The sequence below is a fragment of the Ischnura elegans genome, chromosome 7, assembly GCF_921293095.1.
Source record: "Ischnura elegans chromosome 7, ioIscEleg1.1, whole genome shotgun sequence".
In the NCBI taxonomy this organism is placed as follows: Eukaryota; Metazoa; Arthropoda; class Insecta; order Odonata; family Coenagrionidae; genus Ischnura; species Ischnura elegans.
Window position 1 is genome coordinate 116,360,827 of NC_060252.1, and position 20,800 is coordinate 116,381,626.

A 20,800-nucleotide genomic window follows, 5' to 3' on the forward strand; every position below is an offset into this window, starting at 1 on the left:
TTGGCGGAAATAACTCATGCATCAGCAGGTCATAGGAGGTGAGAATCGAGATTCAGATCGGTATGACGGTGGAAAACAGATTCGAAATAGCTAAATTGGGGGAAACCGGATTCAAATCTGTTGAACGGTGGAAACCAGAGTCAAACCACATTCATGGAAATGAGTAGGAAAACAGCCGCCATATTGGACCTTCACAACTGATTTCCAACTGTCTTCCTACTGATTTCCAGCTGTTTCAATTTTCAAAACAGATTCAAAGGAGAAGGAAATCAGTGTGTCAAACCTGTTGGATATCAGTGTCAAATCTAATGGAAATCAGTTTTTCTTTGCTGGGTTATGTCATCAGACTTTCTATGATTGGTTGCACTTGATAGGGAATGTTAAATACAACCGACAGGTCTGGGAAAGGTACATCTTCGTTACAAAAATGCTCTTGCAATTACTTGTGCAATCTCTCGCCTAAAGGCTTACTGCGGTATATTTGAACCATAACTTTCCGTACAGATCCAGGCATTTACAATGACAGCATCAAGGAGATAGCTTCATGCGGACCATCACCATTTTTTCCTCTGATAACATTCCTGTACCTGTTGATATTTTGATGCGTGAGATCAGTTCCGCCCATCTAAATATTGTAGCTAGAGGCCACTGCTGGCTGCCTAACTTGTACCATTTTTGAGGTAACACTTGGGAATCTCGTGACCTTTGTGAGTGGGTGTACACATTGGCAAGGTGACTTGACAGTCACTACCGAATAGTCATTATATCTAACAACAACAATATTCCCTTTTTTCTCCCTTGGGAAAGCATGGGAGCAGCGGGGCGGCTCAATGGTTGCTTGTTAACTTTCGCCTTGATTGTCTCCTTGCGACTTACAACCAGGGATTGGACTTAGTTGGAAAAGTTGATAACGTGTTCAATGTGGTCGATGTGATCAAGGTTCAATCTCCTTTTTATTGTTTCAAAGTTTTATATACAAAGCGCTTCCCCATGAGCTTTATCATTGTATTTATCAAACATCCTTTGCCCTTCCACCATGCCCTAGATTGTTGGGTATGTATACCACTGGTAGAAAATAGCCCTATCATTCTTCATACTAGGTAGATGAGCAAATTATAACGCAAGCACCATGAATAAAAGTGTTGAATAGCATAAAATGAATTTTTGTACTAAAAATTAATGGAAATATTACACAAAAATATACAGCAAAAAATACTGAAGTTGTTAAAATCGAGTTACATAAGAAAAAAAAGAAAGATTGACAAAAAATTAGCGTTTTACATCGACATTATTTGATAACAGACCCAATAACGACGTTTGTAGCGAAGGACACCCCCCAAAAAAGACACCCCTGGCTACCGGCTAGCGTGCCCATATGGGCTCACTCAAAAATAAATTCAAATTCCTTGTCTCATACGAAAGATAACACGATTCTGGAAAAAGAAACCGAAGTTAACAACATTCATTTTGAGGATAAGATTAAATACTTAGCCGAGTATAAAAAATAAAAAGGAAAAAAATCGCATTTACTGAAGACACTTCGCCATATTTTCTCTTTTGCCTCCTCCAACAGAGTGAGTAAGAATATCTATCATGCCACAGGCAACTGCAGGTACAAATGCTGGCCGTAAGCACACGAACCGAATAAAGTGATCATTTTTGTAATCATTTTTGGCGAAAACAGCATGCTCTATAATATTTGGGTCGGAATTTATACGAAATTCTTTAGACCACTGCAGCTGTGCCCATATGGGCACGCTAGCCGTTCAAGGGTTAATTTTAAAATATTACGAAAATAGAAGCAAACTTGAAATGTAAAATTAAATCACCTAATTTACCGTTTGGACCATTAAGTATGGGTTAATTTTTTAAGTGCTGAGGGACTGGTCCTTAATGTCAGTAATAATTCACCCGAATAAAATGAGCATAGAAGCCTTACTCTAGTCAGAGACGGAGGAATAAAAAGTGAGCAAGCGTAATCTGCCAGGACTGGTCTTCTCATTTATCCTTCTTATATAATAGTAGTCATCGCATTTTACACGACTGTTTTCTGCGCCATAAAACAACGTATTAAATTTCCGCATTCATAAATTTTAAAATAATACTGTACACTTCAAATAAATATTTTCTTTGCGTAAAAGAAAACAATTGACTCCATTAGTAATTATTACTTGCTTCGCAATCACCGAAGACCACTGAATACTATAATATTCTTTTTAATGTTGTCAATATTGCGCGGGTGCAAGAAGCAAACTTAACAGATTCGGTTACTTATTTCAAGGTAGCGTCGCAGTTCGTTTTCATTCATTGGTTTTTTTCTGGGCCTCTCGTGTTTTGTGTATTTTGAAAACACTGATTCTTAAAGTCTTGTCTCGACCATTCATTCAATCAGACCACGTGTGCATTTATAGCTCAACTCATTACATTTTTCAAAAACGCATTGTAATGTTAAATACCTGTTTTTTAAATATAGCCGTAGCCTTCTAGCTCAGATTTTCAAATGTCTCAATCGGGTGCTATTTAACCCTCTTCTCGATTGTTTTCACCCGACGAAGAAATTAATTTCGATTTATAAATTACTAGCACGTGTCACTTATGTGCCTATTTGGAGAGAAATTGGACCCCGTTCGAGTGAGAATGGTACCCTTTTTTCTGTGATTACGTGTTGATAAGATTTCAATTCTATTCAAAGTAACATTTTTGCAAGCCGTGGTAATCTCTAACTGCATCAAATAAAAAAGTCAAGGTAATATTTTTCTAGCTAAGTGTTTCAGAATATGTTATCAATCGTGGATTGAAATTTATTTTCCTGAACATTCCAATACGATGAGTTAAACTTTCTCCCGTAGTAATGACCTTCTAGGTGAATTTTTTATCAATGAACTGATTTTAATGAGATGTCGTAGTCGTAGGCGAAACTAAGCGGTGTGGCATCGCTGGTAAGTTTTGATTCGATTGCAATTAATACATTTAATTTCATGAAAGTCACTCTGAGCTAAAGCGATTACGTGGGTTTCTCTCACAGTTTTTTTTTCTTTTCCGTTGCATTTTCGCCACTTTTTCGTCCACAAAATTAAAAATATGAAAAATATTTGCGTCATTCCAATGCTAATTTCTCTTCATGCCTCATCAAAAATATCCTTGCGTTTGTTGTTACTACTCCCTAGTTGATGATTTCAGAACTAACGATGAATTTAAGAAATTAAAATGCTAGTAGCATTCAAAGGTCAATACTTAGTTCTTGACGTCACATGTCGTACTACATACTGTTTGGTAAGTAACTTTGTTTAACAGCAAATAACAAAATGTTTGTTGTGATGTTGGTGTTATTTGAGTGTTTATTGAATCATAAAAAATCAACTTGCCGTCGGTAACCTCATTAATGTAGCAATATAAACCAAATATTAAAGAAACTTCTCAATACCATGTTGTAATCCTTCTTGAGTGGTAGGCACTGAGGTAGTTAGGTATGTGGCATGTGTCAAAATATTTTTAGCGAATTTCATCCCCTAGTATGTATATGTTATGCTCATTTCCTTGCCAACCACTTTGTAGTGCCTACGCCATGTGACATCAAGAATTTTCAGTGTTTGAATGCTACGATGAAATTCAGCCTTTATTCTAATATCATCAACATAGGAACTAACTAGAATAATCATGTAAATTTAGGTGACATCTGTTTGGCATAGGTGTTTTATAGAAATTACTGACTTGGTATAATGGTACGCTTGACATAAATTTCGAAGTTCGTGATGTTTACCTCCTTCGGTAGAACAAACTGCATTTACATTTCAATGGATTTTTTTTAAGCACTGCTTGTTCTTCGTAAACTTTTTTTTGACAATTGAGGCTATCCATTATGCTCCGCGAACATAATATTCTGGTCTATATAACTTTAAACCTGAGCTCGTTAGCGGACAAAATATAGCACCTGCACTCATTAATTATTAGAATACAAAGTATAAAAATGATTCAGTGTAGTTAGCCATCTAATTTTGTATACTATGTTAATTTCTCAAGCTATGTTGACTGATGCCGTTCTACTTTGCTATTTTTTTACTTTTAATGAAGACTTAATTTTAACTTATGCTCGAACCTTGACACTTCAAACTTGCTGTGGGAAGACACATTACTCTTAAAATTTTCACAGAAATGCTATTTATCGACATAGAGCCGCGTTCTCCACCCTTAAGAGATGTAAACATTACCTATTCATTCAAATATTAGTACATTTGGATTTATTCATCATTCTCAATGCTCATGAATTAATAAAAAAGGGTAATTAATGCTTCGATAATGAACTCTGTCAGGAAATAATAATTTGGATTACCAAGAAAGTGAAGATTTGGTGTAATAAAGTAATTCATACGATTCAGTAGATTTTTTTCTTCCTTTAATAGTGCGCAGATCCACGGATGAGTTGGCTGATGCTTTCTCTCTGAATTGCGGGGAGTACACTGCCGCTAGTTATGGTGGCTCATTCCTCAGGTACTCCGGAAAGACAATGTTCAATATTTTGAACTAATTAGAGCTATTCTGTAGATTTAGCTGTATATATCCTTTCCTATATATCCTTTTGATCAGCTTTATTGATTTCCCACGCTCTTTTGACTCATGCCTTCGTTCTAAAATGCGAGATGTGTGCCTTCACCTAATAGTAATGATTTTAGTTTAGTATTAGGAGGGTACTATTTTAAAGGCAATGTGGGAGAACATAGATTATTAATTTTTTCTGAAACGTAATTCAGGGCAACGTTACGGCTTGATGTGGAAGGCTACACGGGATTTCCACCGGGTCAGGTTCTCCAACTCCATCTCGGCCGACGTTTCGATGGGCGAGTTGTCCATCGTCTTCAGGGCATGTCGAGTCTTGAAAATCGTCCTCCTTATCTACATGCCCTGAAGACGATGGACAACTCGCCCATCGAAACGTCGGCCGAGATGGAGTTGGAGAACCTGACCCGGTGGATATCCCGTGTAGCCTTCCACAATTCAATACGCCGGGAAAGCCTACGATCATTCTTTACGGCTTGTTCTTTGCTATAATGAAAAATTTAGCCATTTGAATTCTTGCATTGCTCTCTGTACACATAATATAACATATATATAATTACTCTGTGGGTGAACTATTCAATCGGGAACATAAAGTAGATTATTCATTGCATTTAGCTAATTGATGTCATTCAGTGAATTAAGCTACCGTAAACCGGGAACATTTTGCCACTTATTTTTCTTTTTCAACCACATTCTTGTAAGTTCATGTATGGAAATAATTTAAAACCATTTTAAGCCATTACTCTTGGTCTCTACTTTCAAAATTTGTGAAAAAATGACAACTTAAGTAAAAGTTTATACGTTAGAAAAATTGAAAATATAGTTGGCAAAGATTCTCTGGATCTGGGGCAACTTTGCCAACGGAGTTACATCCAGCGGAAACCTCAATAAAACAATGGAAACAATAATTTTTATTTAGAAAACTCTTAAATACAGAATGTTACACCAAGATACTCAAAACATTGAACGTGGAATTCTATGGTCATTCCCCTAAGTTTTCTTCTTTTTACGAGTCCTTCCAACAAGATTTTGTGTGGAGGTGCTTTGAAGTGACCAGGTGTGATTTGTCCATGGTTTCTCCAGAGGACGATTGTCTTCATCAGGCCATCATGTCTCAAGATGTGGCCAATAAGGTTGTTCCGCCTTCTTGTTATACTCCATGGGACTAATTTACGTTAATACGGGAGTGAAGTGATCGCTGTGTAGTCAACGCCGCGCTGAGGACATTTTTCTACACCAATTGAAATATTTTAGAGTGGCAACAGACATCAACGGAAAGGACTTGGGCTTTCTCAGTGTAGACTCATTGGACGGAGATTTGGCAATTAACAGAGCTCGTACGGTGATTGTTTTATTTATTGTTAATATGGGAGGAATATCCCTTAAACACGGATGGAAAATTCCAAAATCCTCTTGGCTAAGCATACTTGAGCTTACAGGTCCGATTAAAGCGACTTCCCTCGAGCTGGACTGTGTAACGTTTAATGGCCCATTCATGACATGGATTTTTTTATCGTCGATATTTTGTTCACTGTCTGTCTTGACCCCAAGAGATGGCCCTATTTGGCGACCGCAAAACACAAGCGGACACGTGCCCTCGTCCGGGCGCCCGCGCCGCCGCGACTCTGTTTGACCGATGACCTTTGAGCCTCGAGGAGTAGGAAGGTACTTCCGCCGCAGTTTAATGACTAAATCCCTCGTCGTAAGCCGTCGACGAGGCCTCCCGGATATATGTGCGGCCGTATATTTGTTTCTACGAGCACACGAGAGCAGCGGTGGCTGGCAGCTTAGCAGCCTCTTCACCATTCGTTTCGAGTAGAGCCACTCCACTCCGCGCACGGCTTTTAAACATTTTATGCTCGTGCATTCGCTCCGTCGCTGAGGAGTCCGCTGCGGGAAATTGCGACTAGTTTGCTGGGGACAAGCGGCGGGAGAAACAATTTCGTGTGCGGTGGACGATTTGAAAGATTGGCACGAAGAGGGTCATTTCAATCACTACGCAATAACGTGGAAGCCCTCAAACAAACTTTATTTTAATCTCGATTTTAATTGCTTACCCACTCTGTGGTTCAACCGTAAGGATGTTTTGGATTGGTGAGGGTGGAGCTGACCCTGAACTGAAGGTGTGTGAAATTTACACTTTCAGGGTGGGGTGACTGGTTCCTTTGCGGGGGTAACTTTGAACATTTATTTTGGGCGAACGAGGGATTCACCTGCCATTTGAACCTAGAACCTATCGATCAGCTGCTAAGAGACACTACTGCTAATTAGCAAATATAATAGAACACCATAACCCCACAATATCGATTTTTATAGAACCTTAGAAAATGAATTTTCCAGTATTTTCCTTTTTCCGGACCATCGCGACATCTACTTCTTGAGCAAATTCAGCAACAGCCCCACGCATTTCGAAGATTAGTTGATTATGTCACAAAATCATTCCTATAGGGTCACCGCTTCTCAGCCTTGTGCGTAGGTATCGTTTGGTTCATTGCTCTCTTTTGAGCACTTCCTTCCATCAAGAGGCTGTTCTCCTCTGAATTAGTAAATCAACCACAGCTCTAAATGCGTTCCCAATTACATGAAAACTGGGCGGAAAATTTTGCGTTTTCATCTTTTGAACTTCATTGAGAATGTCTAACAGGGAACATTTATTTTCGTGTCGCAATTTTTCCTTATTCGTTGCATAACGTACATTCATATTGCGTGTATCGGGGAGGAGAAAGTCGAGCAACGTGAAAATTTCTACTGGTGACAATGGAAGGAATTAATAATGTCAGGAATGCATCGTGCTTGGTCTCATTCTCTTTAAATACATGCATATTACTAATATTTCGATCCAATAAAGGCACTAAACCAGTTGCCGAAAGTTAAGTTTGACGCCTATGGGGCCAATAGGTGTCTCATGTAGCAGTTGGCCTCCAGAAATGGGGATAGAGAGACTCTTCTAAAGATACCACTTCAAATAGTGCTCTGGTAACTTGAAACTTTTGCTCGACTTCAGCGAACTGCGTAGCTCCGAGTTTTTTCCCTTCCACTTCCACATTCTGCTTCAATTTATGATTTTTCATGAGGTAAGCCATTTCCTTTAATTAACGTTATTTAACAGTGTCGCGAGTGAATCGACTGGTCACATTCTTTTTTCGAATTACATGAATGACACTAATATTTCAATCCAATAAAGGCTCAATATCATTTGCTGAAAGTTATTTTTGATAATTATGGGTCCAATAAGACTCATGTAGCAGTTGGCCACCTGAAACAGGGTTTCGAAGCCTGTAGACTGAAAAAGGTCGGTGGGCGAGAAAAGGGGGAGGGGTGAAACGCTTCACCACTATTCTGGTGTAACATTATATTTTCTTTCGTAGCTAATTATTTTCGGTCTTCGTAATATGAAACCCGCGCGAGCAACGATCTGGTGCGTCTGTGGTCTAGTGGGTGGTTTTGAAGAGGGGATGTGGGGATGAGAGAAGGGGGTAGCTGGATGGGAGGGGGGAGCGAATTTTGGGAAATGTGCAACGCAGCTACTGTCTCATGGCACTGACAATGAGCTTCTTCTTGTTTTAGTGCAATTTCTTGGGGAAAATTAACGATGTTTAATCGCATTAAAGCGTAGTGTGAATCGCTTTGGGATGCGATCGGTCAAAGGCAACGATTCGTGAAACTCAGCGCACGATAAAAGCCTTATTTCACGTCCCTGACTGAAATGACCCCTCCCTGCATTTCACATTAAATTTACTATTCATTCATTGTGCAACTATTCTCACTCGATCATAGTAATAGTATTACCTACACATAAAATTTAGACTACCATCCAAAGCTAAGAAGGACAAGAGAATGCAGGAATCTAATTCCTTTGCAGGAATGTATAGGAATCTAATTTACGTGCCTTTGTCCTTATGGAATTGGAGAGCTTTAAACAAAGAATTAGCAAATTAAGAGCAGTAACAACATGAATGTCGGCAGTAATGCTCAACAAAGAGTTTTAACAGTACAGTAGTTTAGCCCGAATAGCCTTTTTTGAACATATTCGCCGGGAAAGCATCAGATTTTACTTCAGTTTTAACAGTAATTTACGGTTTGACCAAGTTTTTTTTTAATGTTTGGTTTAAAGTTGTGGTTATAATGTCAATGATAGTTATAATGTCAATGTCATGATAGTTAATTAAATAAATTGGAAACCATATTATAGGCCCTTTTTAAATAGTGTAACTTTTACCTCGTGTAATATTTTATGAGCTCCCAGTCCTATCATTTTAAGTATTCCTATTGTTTTTCCCCTTCTTTTAGTTTGTCAACATGGTTGGTTGCATTTTATCGTATGTAGTCTTTTATGTATTTATTCTGTCCGTATGAGGGCACATTATATTCCCACGTGGATCACCTCCTTTCGTACTGCAAAGCAACACCACAAGACATTTCATAAAACAGGTTTTCTGATTCCCTATTTGGGCGGCACCCAGGTTTATGGGTGCCGCCCATTGATTTCAAACATCATCTTCATTTAATTTTTAATTCTAGTCAATTTATTTACTTTTGCTTTGCTTAACTGACATAAAACAACTATTGTTGGGGAAGGGAACGCATGAAACTAATTTTTTTCCTATGACGTTGCCTTTGTACTTAAGGAATTGAAGAGCTCAAATCAAAACACAGATTTTCTATTGGAATAAATTAGCATAATTTTCAAATTTTGTGGAGAATGAGGGTGGCGAGGCGATGATTCTAAAAAGTCATGGGAAAGAATGAATTAAAATTATTTTTTTAATCATGTGAGGCATGAGGGAAAGAGGGCATTGTTACAGCGTTCTGCTGCACATAGTCATCTTGAAAGCAGCAACAGAAGTAAAGGGAAGGCGTAGAATGATCACTCGCGAAGACCGAGGATGTAATGAATAATTATGTGAGATGTAAAATAAGGAAGGATACGCGATATAAGGAGGAAGCATCAGCCTTCATACACGGACTGCAGCGATGCAGCGAAGCAATCTTTAAATTGATGCATTCTCCTGTCTTTTCAGTATGCTGTGGTCTCGTGTACAATTGTAGCCATCCCTCCTTCGCGTCGAAAGAATCCACATTCATTCATTCCACTTTCCATGTTGCTCGCTTCTGCTTGTATGTTATCTTTATTGTGTTCGGCGGAAGGGATAAGTTATTTTAATATAATCAGCCACAAAAGGAGGAGCCTCGGTCTGGCTTCCCTTACTCTCCCGCTGCTTTATTCAATCTATTCATTTCGTATTGCACTACCCGAGGTAACGGATCCGAAGCTACGCTGGGAAAGTGGAACAAGCTCCTCCTTAAGGAGCTAGGTAGGCAGGTTGTGGAGCTGGGCGGGTGAAAAGGCTCGTGTGTTATAGATATAGAACAGCAGTGCATTAATGTTGGAGGGAGAGGGAACTAGTGGGGGGGGGGGAATTAAAAGAGGCTGGAAGAAGCGCGCATATAAGTATTGGTGGTAAAAAAACCAAGCTGGGAGAGATTTTTACATCTTCCACCAGGAAAATGCGAAAAAGGAGAAAAATATTAAAGACAGAGAGGGAAAAATGAAGGAATAATGGCGTGGGCTCAGTCGACTTGCTTCGCAGTGAGGGGTGTGAGTGAGGTGTTGTGGCTAGGAGCAGCCATAAGCAAGTGGGAGCTATGAGGGAGACATGTTATTTTTTCCTTGTTCCTTTCAAGTTTTCATGGAATTGGTAGTGACCATCCGGAGCTGGTTAAATGGTGAAGTTGGAACTTTGAAGGTAAGGTTCTGCGCTAAGAGTGAACAGATAGCGGCTTTCATCGACATTCCGTGGCGTCTTAATATCTGCGTACTGCAAAACACCAATTTCTTCGACAATCGCCATCTATAAGCCTTGAAAAAACGGTTTTTTTATCCTCCTCTTCTCCGATTAATTTCCATCTGACAAAATACTGTTGGAACTGTCCCTTTTTTACTTCCGTGGTTCGAGCCGTCTATTCCCTCGAAAGTGATTTTGTGAAAAAATACTCCCTCCAAGTTTATTATTATTTTTTAATTTCCTTTGATTTCCAAAGTTCTTGCGTGAATGTCAAACACTCAAAAACATATAAGAACTATGACTAAAATGCCTTAACCACTTGGAAATCGAATCTTAAGACCGATGCCCAGTTTATTATGTGACATTTAACACTCTAATTATATCATATTTCCGTCATAGAGACATTACGGTCGAATATGTTAGCTAATTGGGGGTTTATGTATTCCTTTATAATTACTTTCTACCCGTAGCATAATTCAGTGTGGCTTCATAAAGCGGAGATTTTCTTTCTGTAAATTTATTAATTTACTTCCATTCTTTCCCGGGTTGCGGTAAATTCCTGAGTAATCAGTCTGCGTTGATGCCAGAAAGCATGTATTTTCGTACGTTGCAGTAATGCCTCGTAGTAATGCGGGATAACTTCTCATCCGACAGACGGAGCGTTGCGCTTGAAATATTTTCCACAAAACATTAAAGCAGAGATCAGGCAGTGTCTGAAAATTGAACCCGAGCCCACGGGATGAGAAGCCAACTCTCCAGCCACCACACCAACACGATTCTTCTCAGGACTACAATTATTCACGTTATTCAGGATATGGTTTCCCTAAAAACATATACGTGAGGAAGGATTGCCATCAGGCTCTGTGCAATGAACATGGTATTTAAAAGTAATTTAAGAATCGATAATATATATTATTTATCTACCTGCGAGTACTTGAGTTACTAACATGTTCTCTTTCTTTTTCCAGGTGAGTGTGATTCACAAGAAATTCCCTGCGTGTCTGAGTTTGCGTCTTTTAGTGAGCACTTTGTGGTAACGGTAAGTAAAAGTTAGTAAAGCGCTAAATTTATGGATACAGTCACGTATTTGCATTCATTTTTCTCCAGTGATACCAACTTCATTGCTGAATAATTCTTGAACTACATTCGGTTTATCGATTTATTTCTTTCGTGTTTGCAGCGCGGTCAGGATACCCACTGTTGCTCGAGCTGCTCGTGTCCGCGTTGCATTATTTGGCAACAATTGGCATCTCGACGCGGCTGTAAAGTGACAGAAATGTATTGACATCATGCGCCAGTGAATCTGCAGGTTTTCGTTTGTCTGAGAATTATACAGTAATTGCATCGAAATATGTCACTCAACCACCTGCTCTAACGTTTTCATGTGTGGAGAAAAATGCGCATGAAAAAAACACTGTGAATTGGCAATGTAATCAGACACAGGAATTAGAAAATGCAATGAATGGGAAAAAATAAAGGAGAACTTCTCCGAGGAAGGCCAAGAGATAAGAACTTTGGCTATAAAAAAATGAGGCCGACACCCGTAAGGGAGATGAGGTGGTTGCAATTTAACGATAATTTAAATTTGGCAATGAAGGGCTCAGAACATCCCAAATACATGTATTTAGCATTGATAGAGTAAGTAAAATACATTGTGGAATAGATGTTTGAGATTGCATTATTTCATTGGGCTGTAGTGGACCGTGAAAGTTGTGGAATTCGTGATATAAATTTCTGAACTCGCTCGGACGATTTGATTTTCGTTCACTTTCGCGTTAATTTGAATTATTCTTCTGCTTAGTTCTGTCTTCTCTTAAACCTTTGCTAAGTATTGTTTAAATTACACATTTAAATATGAATGAAATTAACTGTGTTGAGAGCTATTGTAAAGATATATATTAAATGGCATTGCATCAATTTCAGTAGGGTAAATATGCAAGAAAATACATCCCGATTAGATAACTTTGGTACAATGTTTTCCATGAGTTGCACATTATACTGTAGTATACGAACCGTGCTTCTCAACAGGTAAAACTCTTTTGTAAACTTCAATTGGCTGAACGAACAAATGCATTTTTAGTGAGCTACGTTTCAGTAATTAGGATTCAGTTGCAACTGTTAAATTATCATGATTTACTGATATCGTTACTTTTGAAATATTCATAACCAAAGCATGACTAATGACCGTCATACCAAGAAGTCCTCAAGCCTAAAAAAAGATAAGAATGCCTATTTGTCATTTTAGGTAGACCCGCAACACCTTTTGAATATTTTCCAGCATTTTCGTCTCTGGTGTTGGAGAATTCCTAAGAGTAATGTTGATTTTTTTATCGCTGGTGTACAGATTTTTATAGAATTATAACACAGATTTGTATTGTATTATAATATAATATAATAATGATATAAATTAATATAATAAAAAATCATCGTTACTATAAGAAAGTCTCTAGCAGCGGAGATTGAATAATTGTTAGATATTTTATTAGCGAAAAAACAGGTTGTCCTTAATGGCTAACTAAAGTTACTCCATTTATGTAATTAATTCTATTCTGTGCTTTTATTTTTTGGAGTAATAAACAATTATTACTGACTATTATTATTATTACTTTTAAACTCGAACGTGGGTCTAAGCTGAGTACTTCTGTGCACTTATACCTAGTACTCATCTTAAGTGTTTCGGCCTCTCGTCGGTCTCTTTGGCGTTGGGAGAAGTACTAGGCTGACAGCGAAGTTTTCGAGTACGAATCCGGCCTGGGCAGATCGAACACTGTTTTTGTTTATGATCGTCATCGGTTGTTATTTGCTACAATTCCACGCTGTATAGGCCTTAAATGCGCTGTTTTCGGGGCGATGAAGATAAATAATATAAATAAGAACATCGATAAATAAATTTACTTAAAAGATCGCTGAACAGTACGGATTGTGAAAGTAATAACCAATAAGTGTACCCTTCTCGCAGTTATATCAACAAACCTTTCCCGCTTGCATTTCTTTTATCCTCCCTTTGTCGGAGAAAGCAGAATTTTCTGAGGTGTTGCTATGGTTGGGGGAGAGGTTTCGTCTTATGAGAAAGGAAAAGTAGGCATTTGGGGGATGGGAGGTGGGGTTTGGCAGTACGGGAAGTTCCGTCATTTCCGGGAACACGGGTTGAGACAGATGCTTTGGATTGGAACGATTGAGACTCTGTCATTGGGTGAGGACTCAAGGGGTGTGTGTGTGAAAGAGAAAGGATTCGGTGAGAAAGAGGCGAGGCGCGGCAGGTAGAATGGGAGAAGCGAAGAGAGCTCGCCCGACTTGGAAGAGACTCGGCCTGATTGATTCGTCCGCTGGCTCGTATTGATTTATAATCTATCAAGCCATTGTGCACTGATTGGGCCCTAACACTCGCATTGGAATATGTAACACTGCATTGTTAAAAAAACAATCACATCACTCTGAAGCCGCATATAAATTTTGGTAAGGGATGGTCCCCGGCACTCAGTAAGACAGGTTTTTTTTTCTGGAGGAATGTGCGATGCTTCCGATGGTGATAGGGGAGAGATTCTCGAACATTTTTTGTTTATAAATATTGGGTCGCAATTCCTTAGTTACTGAGCCATGGCAACGCAAACATTTCTTTGGATACACTTTTCAGTAACCATGGAAACTGTTTTTCTTGGGTATTCAGCCTTTTCAACATTATTTTATACACTGGATTTTTTAGGGCATTTCATAATTCAGTTTGGGCGAAAAATTGCGATTGTAATTGTCTGAAACAATCTTTGAGCATAATTGATCGAAATTTTGGAGAGTGTATCAACAAGACTATCTACCGATTCGATCGATAGATTTTTCTTCCTCGTAGGAAAATCTACTAGGATTGGTAGAATATTAATTGCGTATGCTTGGTTTCGCTAATAGTAGGGCCCGTCCGCCTTTGTGACGGTGCGGGACTCCTCGTCCCCTCCCTTCCTCCCCCGTCCTTTCCCTGGAGGTATCGTCGGGCTCTCATCGCGGCGATGCCTCCAATCCTTTTTCCTTTCTGTCCTCCCCCTTCTGGGTGCAGAGGTAAAAAGCTCGCGCTTATAGACCCTGCCCTACACGGCAGGAGTAGGAGTGTAACCCGCGAGCCCGCCCTAAGGGTTTCGTTCCATTTGTATCAACAAGAATATTGCACAGTCTCACCTCACCCATTTTGAGATTAATAGCTTCAGACAATTACAATGCACATTTTCGTCCAACCTTAATTATTTAATGCCCATAAAAATCCAGGGTTTCCATGGTAGCTGCTTAGTGCATATAAAAAAATTTGGGTGGCCGTAGCCAGGGTTTCCATGGTAACTGCGAAGTGCATCCAAACATTTTTTGCGTTGCCATGGGTAAGTAACTAAGGAGTTGCTGTCCCTTGTTTACGGACAAATAATTCTCACGATTGTCTCCCCTACCGCCTCATGAATTATTGCTGATTCTATCTGAAAATCCTCTATAAAATACACTCATTGTCAGTGATTCAGCCCGAAAGTAAATTTGTATATGTTAGGGTAGAGCTCACCCCAGAGTTGTTAGCCGCAGGTGTTTGAACACAGGAGCTAGATCCACACATCAAGTATGTTTCCCTTAATAATGTCTCCATGTTCCTGGGTTTCACCGCGTGGATTTTCTTTGTGACGACAGGTTTTCGACCTGAAGACGCCGCGCCGGTTGGAATACCGGCGAAACTGTCCTCACAAAGAAAATCTACGCGGTGAAACCCAGGAACATGGAGACATCATCTAGACAACGCCGCGGAAAACTACGCATCAACTTGTTTCCCTTAATGTTTCACACATCAAGGATTGAGAGGGTCCAGCTCCTTTCCCCTGCATTAACTCGAACTTCGAGGATGTTAATCGGGGGTTGCGAAAAAGCTTAACCTTGAGGACGTCATTCTGTCTGTCGTAGCAAATTCGTGTCAAATAGTATTCCTTCGAGGGAAAGAAGGTTAATTGATTTTTATTTAGATTTCATTTAATCATAGCATTAAACTGCGATATATACAAGCATTATACTCTACCAGCCACCAATAAATGAGAGAGAAAGACAAATAACAACCCGTGCACAAATGTGCATATTTGCATACTAGCGTGTGAGTGCATCTATTCAGTCAAAGTGATCCTCCGTCGCGCGTGAAAAAGAGGATTACACTTCAGATGAACTATGTGATTGTAAATGTTTGGAGACTTCTCGGGATTTCCACCCGTTTAATCAGCTGCGTATCTCCAACGTTTCATCGAACGAGTCATCCATCGTTATCAGGGTGAATTGACAAATTTGATTGAGCATAAGACGTTGGTACGTAACGATATACGTCTGCTACAAAGAAGGTTAAACCTGATCGGCCGGAAAGATCTGGGTATTTCGGATCAAAAGCAGGAGTTATACAATTTTTTATTTTCTATAAAGTGGAATTCCACGCAATGCTAAGTGTATTCCCCGTGTCTCAATGTAAACTATTGCGTATGATCTCAATGTCTTCCAAAAAAAGCTTGTAACAGAAGTTGTTGGAAGGGCAGATTGATTCCGACTTATCTTTTAGTCCCTATTGATGGTATGCAGTCAGTGCAGTCTTATTGGGCTGCCCTAGCCTAAAATGCCTCCCATAGTCCTTGGGGCCGGTTGGTAACGTCCTCTCCTGCGTAGATTTGGCCACATTCGCAGGAAACCTGGTAGACGCCAGGGATCGTTAGGCCTAATGGATCTGTCAATTTCAAAATTTGGCGTCTCCGTAATCTAATTGGCTTTTGCATCGCATCTACGCTGTGTCTATCGAGTACATTGGGTATAAAGAACATACGCACAGTTGGCATACGCGCTAGAACGGCCCCGGTTTAGGTTTAGAATACTGAACGCAAACTAACTCGCCGGGAAGGAATTGCTTCACATTTTGTGACCCTTAAAATTCACTAGGGGATATTATTTATGAAGATGTTAGCTCGAGATTTACAATGTTTTTGATTTACGATATTTCATGATTTCTAGTATGATTTTAGGTTAATTGGCTGGCTAATTGGATTTTAGGTCATTAGAACTTTTTTCTAGAACATTAGAAATTCATTTTTACTGCACCTTTGTTATCAGCGTATTTCTACTGTATATTTATTCACACAATTACATCAATTTATGCTTTACACATTTCACATTCTGATGATCAATATAAAAGAATGAAAATAGACTTAACTATATTCATTTATAGCAGAATGTTTTTCAAGTTTCGACGAACGAATAATCAAGTCGCTTGAATGGCTAGGAACTGGCCCTGTTTACCCTGGTGTTCCCTGTAAATTCGGAGGGTTCATGGATGAGTAATAGCTTGTTCAAGGTCTCATTCGGGAATGCGGTACCTAAACAAAAAAGAGATTAATGAAGTGCAAACATACTGAAAATGAATAATGAGCTCAGAGTTTCGTGGAAATTCGGTGGGATAATTATGTCAAGTTGATATGAATAATGCGTGTTTTTGCGAAGATGTTTCCCGCTTATTTACTTATCGCACACCCGTTGAGGTGATATTTGGCAATAAATTTTATGCAAGCGTGTCTAATTTATGGCTCCTAGGGATGCTTTGATTTTATCCGGCGGTATTTAAGGTTATGCGGTTTTGTAAAGCATCACGAGCGAGGAATGTGAGACTCAAGATAAAGGTGGGTGGTGAAAAACTTGAGCAGGTTAAGCAATTCAACTATTTAGGCAGTACGTTAGAGGAAAACGGATACAGTAGTAAGGACATCAGGAAGAGAATTGCATTAGCAAAGGAGGCGTTCATGAACAGGAAGGAGCTTCTGAGAGGATCGTTATGTAAGAGTTTAAAGAAAAGGTTAGCGAAGAATTTGATTTGGAGTGTAGCTCTCTACGTTGCGGAGACGTGGACACTGAGGAAAGAAGACGAGATAAGATTAGAGGCATTCGAGATGTGGGTATGGAGAAGAATGGAGAGGGTGAAATGGACGGAGAGGAAAAGGAACGACGAAGTGCTGGATATGGTTGGCGAGGAGAGACAGCTTTTAGATGAGATACGGGGGAGACAGAAAGTATGGATGGAGTTAGTGCTTATCGGGGAGGGGATGTTGAAAAAGGTGTTAGAGGGTAGAATGCTAGGGAAACGAGGGAGGGGAAGGAAAAGAAATGGATTTTTAGATAGATTGAAAGAGAGTAGGCCCTACAGTGAATTAAAGAAGTCAGTTCTGGAAGGAAAGGGAGGCTCCCAGATCACTTCATCAGTTCTCCATGGAAACCTACCTTAATCGGTAGAATACCATAATAATAATATTGGAATCAGTTCCATTGGAGAGGCGCGCTTGGATTCCGCCCGGATGATAGGGGTCCTTTTTAGCCAGAGAGGAACTGTCTGAAATTCTGGTTTAATATTTGGTGCATAAAAACAACCTAATTTCTATTCGACGTTGTACATTGCAATCTGATTATAAGATTCATGATATAATACTACGTTTGCATTCAGAGATGTTTACATGAGACTTGAAATATTTTTATTCTCTTATGTGATAGCCGCCGATAACCAATTACTTGCATAGTTTTCTGCACTTTTTACAGCATGTAATTGATGTATTTTACATACACTATGTACATAGGATTTAAAACTGTAATATATTTTATGAATTAATGTTGGCAGAGGCTCTCTAAATTATGGAAAAAGTACATGTTTTTATTGGCATTATTTGCTTCTGTTTTTGTAGTTAAAATTCTACGAGTAGCGTATATAGTGTTAAGAAAGGATAGGTTTTCATTGAGCTATATGTGCTGTGGAAACAATACTTTAAATTATACTTATTAAATTTTTTTTAACTTATCTAAACTTAAACCATAAAACTTTAAAAAAAATATCAAATTATAGCACAATAACTTTGGTAATTCATCTTTATCGCTTTCATGTTGTTGAGTCTGTCTTTTGAATCCATTACGCAGCCACAGTTATTTTCCGGAACGAAATTTGAAGCGACTTACTCTTTCATTTACAAATTTTTTGAAAGTTTAAAAAATATATTTTGTGAAATAAATTACCAGATTTAATTAACGGTTGTTAATGTTTACAGGTTGTGATACAAATAATAAAATACCTGTTTCATAATGATGGAAGCCTCTTAGTTCTGACGAATCAAATACTTTTCCACCATTCCTTTATTCCAGTCAGAATTTTCTACTAACGTTTTTCTTGGATTCTTTTCAATCATATTTTCAAAGAAGGTATATTTACCATGGATCCACATAGTGGCTTGTTTGAAGATATGTCTTCTCGGTAAAAAGTGATAACGACTAAAGAAGCCTAAAGAGTGGTTGAGTGATATTGAAAGCCGAGGGGAAATGGAGGAACAACATCTGAGAGTGTGACAGTTGTGGTCCACTGGCTATCGACGGAAAGTAAGAATGAAAGAGATACAGAGAAGAATATTAAAGGGATCTTTTAGCCGCTATAGGTATATTCGGTAGTTATTAAAGAGGGAGAAATTTTTGCGGTAAAAACAGTAAGGTTCGGTTTGTAACTAATGGCCCATAGAAATGAATGGAAAGGAAAGGCTTTGGCAAATAATTTTATAAGTAAAGTAAAGAATGGAGGATTACCTCCTTATAAGAAAGGAGTTGAAAAATCAATGAAGGAAATAGTTTCCTGAATTTAAAGAATGTTCTGGCGTTCAGATGCAAATTTCGGGTATGGTAGAATTGCAAAGTCGTTTCGTTTTTGTTTTGAATTCCAAACTACCATTTATCTGAGTTCGCTTTCCACAGGTAGGCTAGTTTTATTTTCTATCTCCGTAGAAGCGAACTTATGCACTTGCTTCTAATTTGTAAATCATTCATTTCGACACCTTTGCTTGCCCCCCATGACCCGGAGAAGAGTGGGGAAATGGCTTGTTATTTCGGGGCGTCCTTTGGGGCAGCCAGGTTAGAGAGAGGACCAGGGGCGCCGAGTGGCCCACGCCGCGAGACGCCGCCTTCGCGGGAAAATTACGCGCGTGTGGACAGTATGTGGGCGCGGCTGTGGATAAGCAAACACACATAACTCCAACCGATAAGGGGGCGCTTTGTTTTTTCTTAGGGTATTCGGTGGTAATAGTCCGACCACAAGACAATGATATCTGTGTGCGTATAGTGCTAGTATTGCACGCTGAATGCAACACACATGGAATTTAGGAGACTCATAGCAGCTTCAGTCCACTCAAAATTACATTCATTAAAGTTAAATGACGCTATTTATTCAATTTTCCAGGGCCTTTCATGCTGGAATGGCGCAAAAGTATTTTTAAGTTTACGATGACAGCTTTTAACATGTCATAAATTAGTTATTTGCTTTCGGGCAATATCCCATTGCTTTCCCTTTTCTCTGCACGATGTGTGCGTGCATTGGAACGCGTAATACGAGCGAATTTGTGTCGCAAATTTTTTCACTCTAAATTTTTGCACTTATGCTTAATTTTTCCACATGCACATTTTCGAATTTTTTTCTCAACGAATAAATATTTATATTTTTTTAAATTACTAGCGATACTAATATGTTTGATGGACTCTTTTGTTTGCAAATGTTCGAAAAACAACATTCTTCACAAGCATATGTAAGGAAGTAAAACGTGGAAAAAACCTGAAATTATCTCAATACGTACTTTAGCAGGGTGACTGATGATTCATGCTGCACTGAACTGCGCCCAAGGGCGACGCACAGTGGTCCCAAATCGAAAAAAGCTGGCCAAAAGTCGTTTTTTCGAAAATTTTCAAGGAATTTTTGAACCTTATTTTCGGATTCTAAAGGATATGGTCTACAAAATACACTACTAAGTTAGTATTTTTGTTCATCAGAGCGGCTGCAGTGATCCGTCAAACATGGAGCATTCACCGTAAAAATCACAGTTGCGTGAAATCGGTCGATTTTGAGGAAGTTCAGCGTCATGCAGGACAACCTTTACGCGATATATTTGGCCAAAACATTTTTAACTACAAATATAAACATTATTACAAAGTGAGACAAATTTTATTCGGATTTTACTATGTTTACTATTTTATATATATTTTGTAACTTTTAGTGTTTTTTACCCGAATTTTCAAATAAAATGTACAATATCGTTTAGAAAGGCAAGTGAATGCACGGTGTCTTTTGCACCAATACAAAGGGAAAAGTATATGCAACGCAGTAGTGAAGACAATTTTTGCTACTAGTTGCTACTCCGACCTCAGCATTGATTTAACTGTAATGATGCAATGCGCTGACGCGGGCGGCGCACAGTGGGCGGAAATCGGAAAAAGCCGGACAAAATTACAAAATGGCTTTTTTTGAGTTATAAACTTGAAACTTCGCAGGTATACTCAAAAATGATTGAAGTTTATTGATATGTACTTCATTTGACATAGATCCTACCCGTTACTGAGATACAGAGGCTCAAAAGTGAGCAAATTTCCATAAAAACGCCCGTCTTCAATTTTCTCTGAAAATCTTCCAA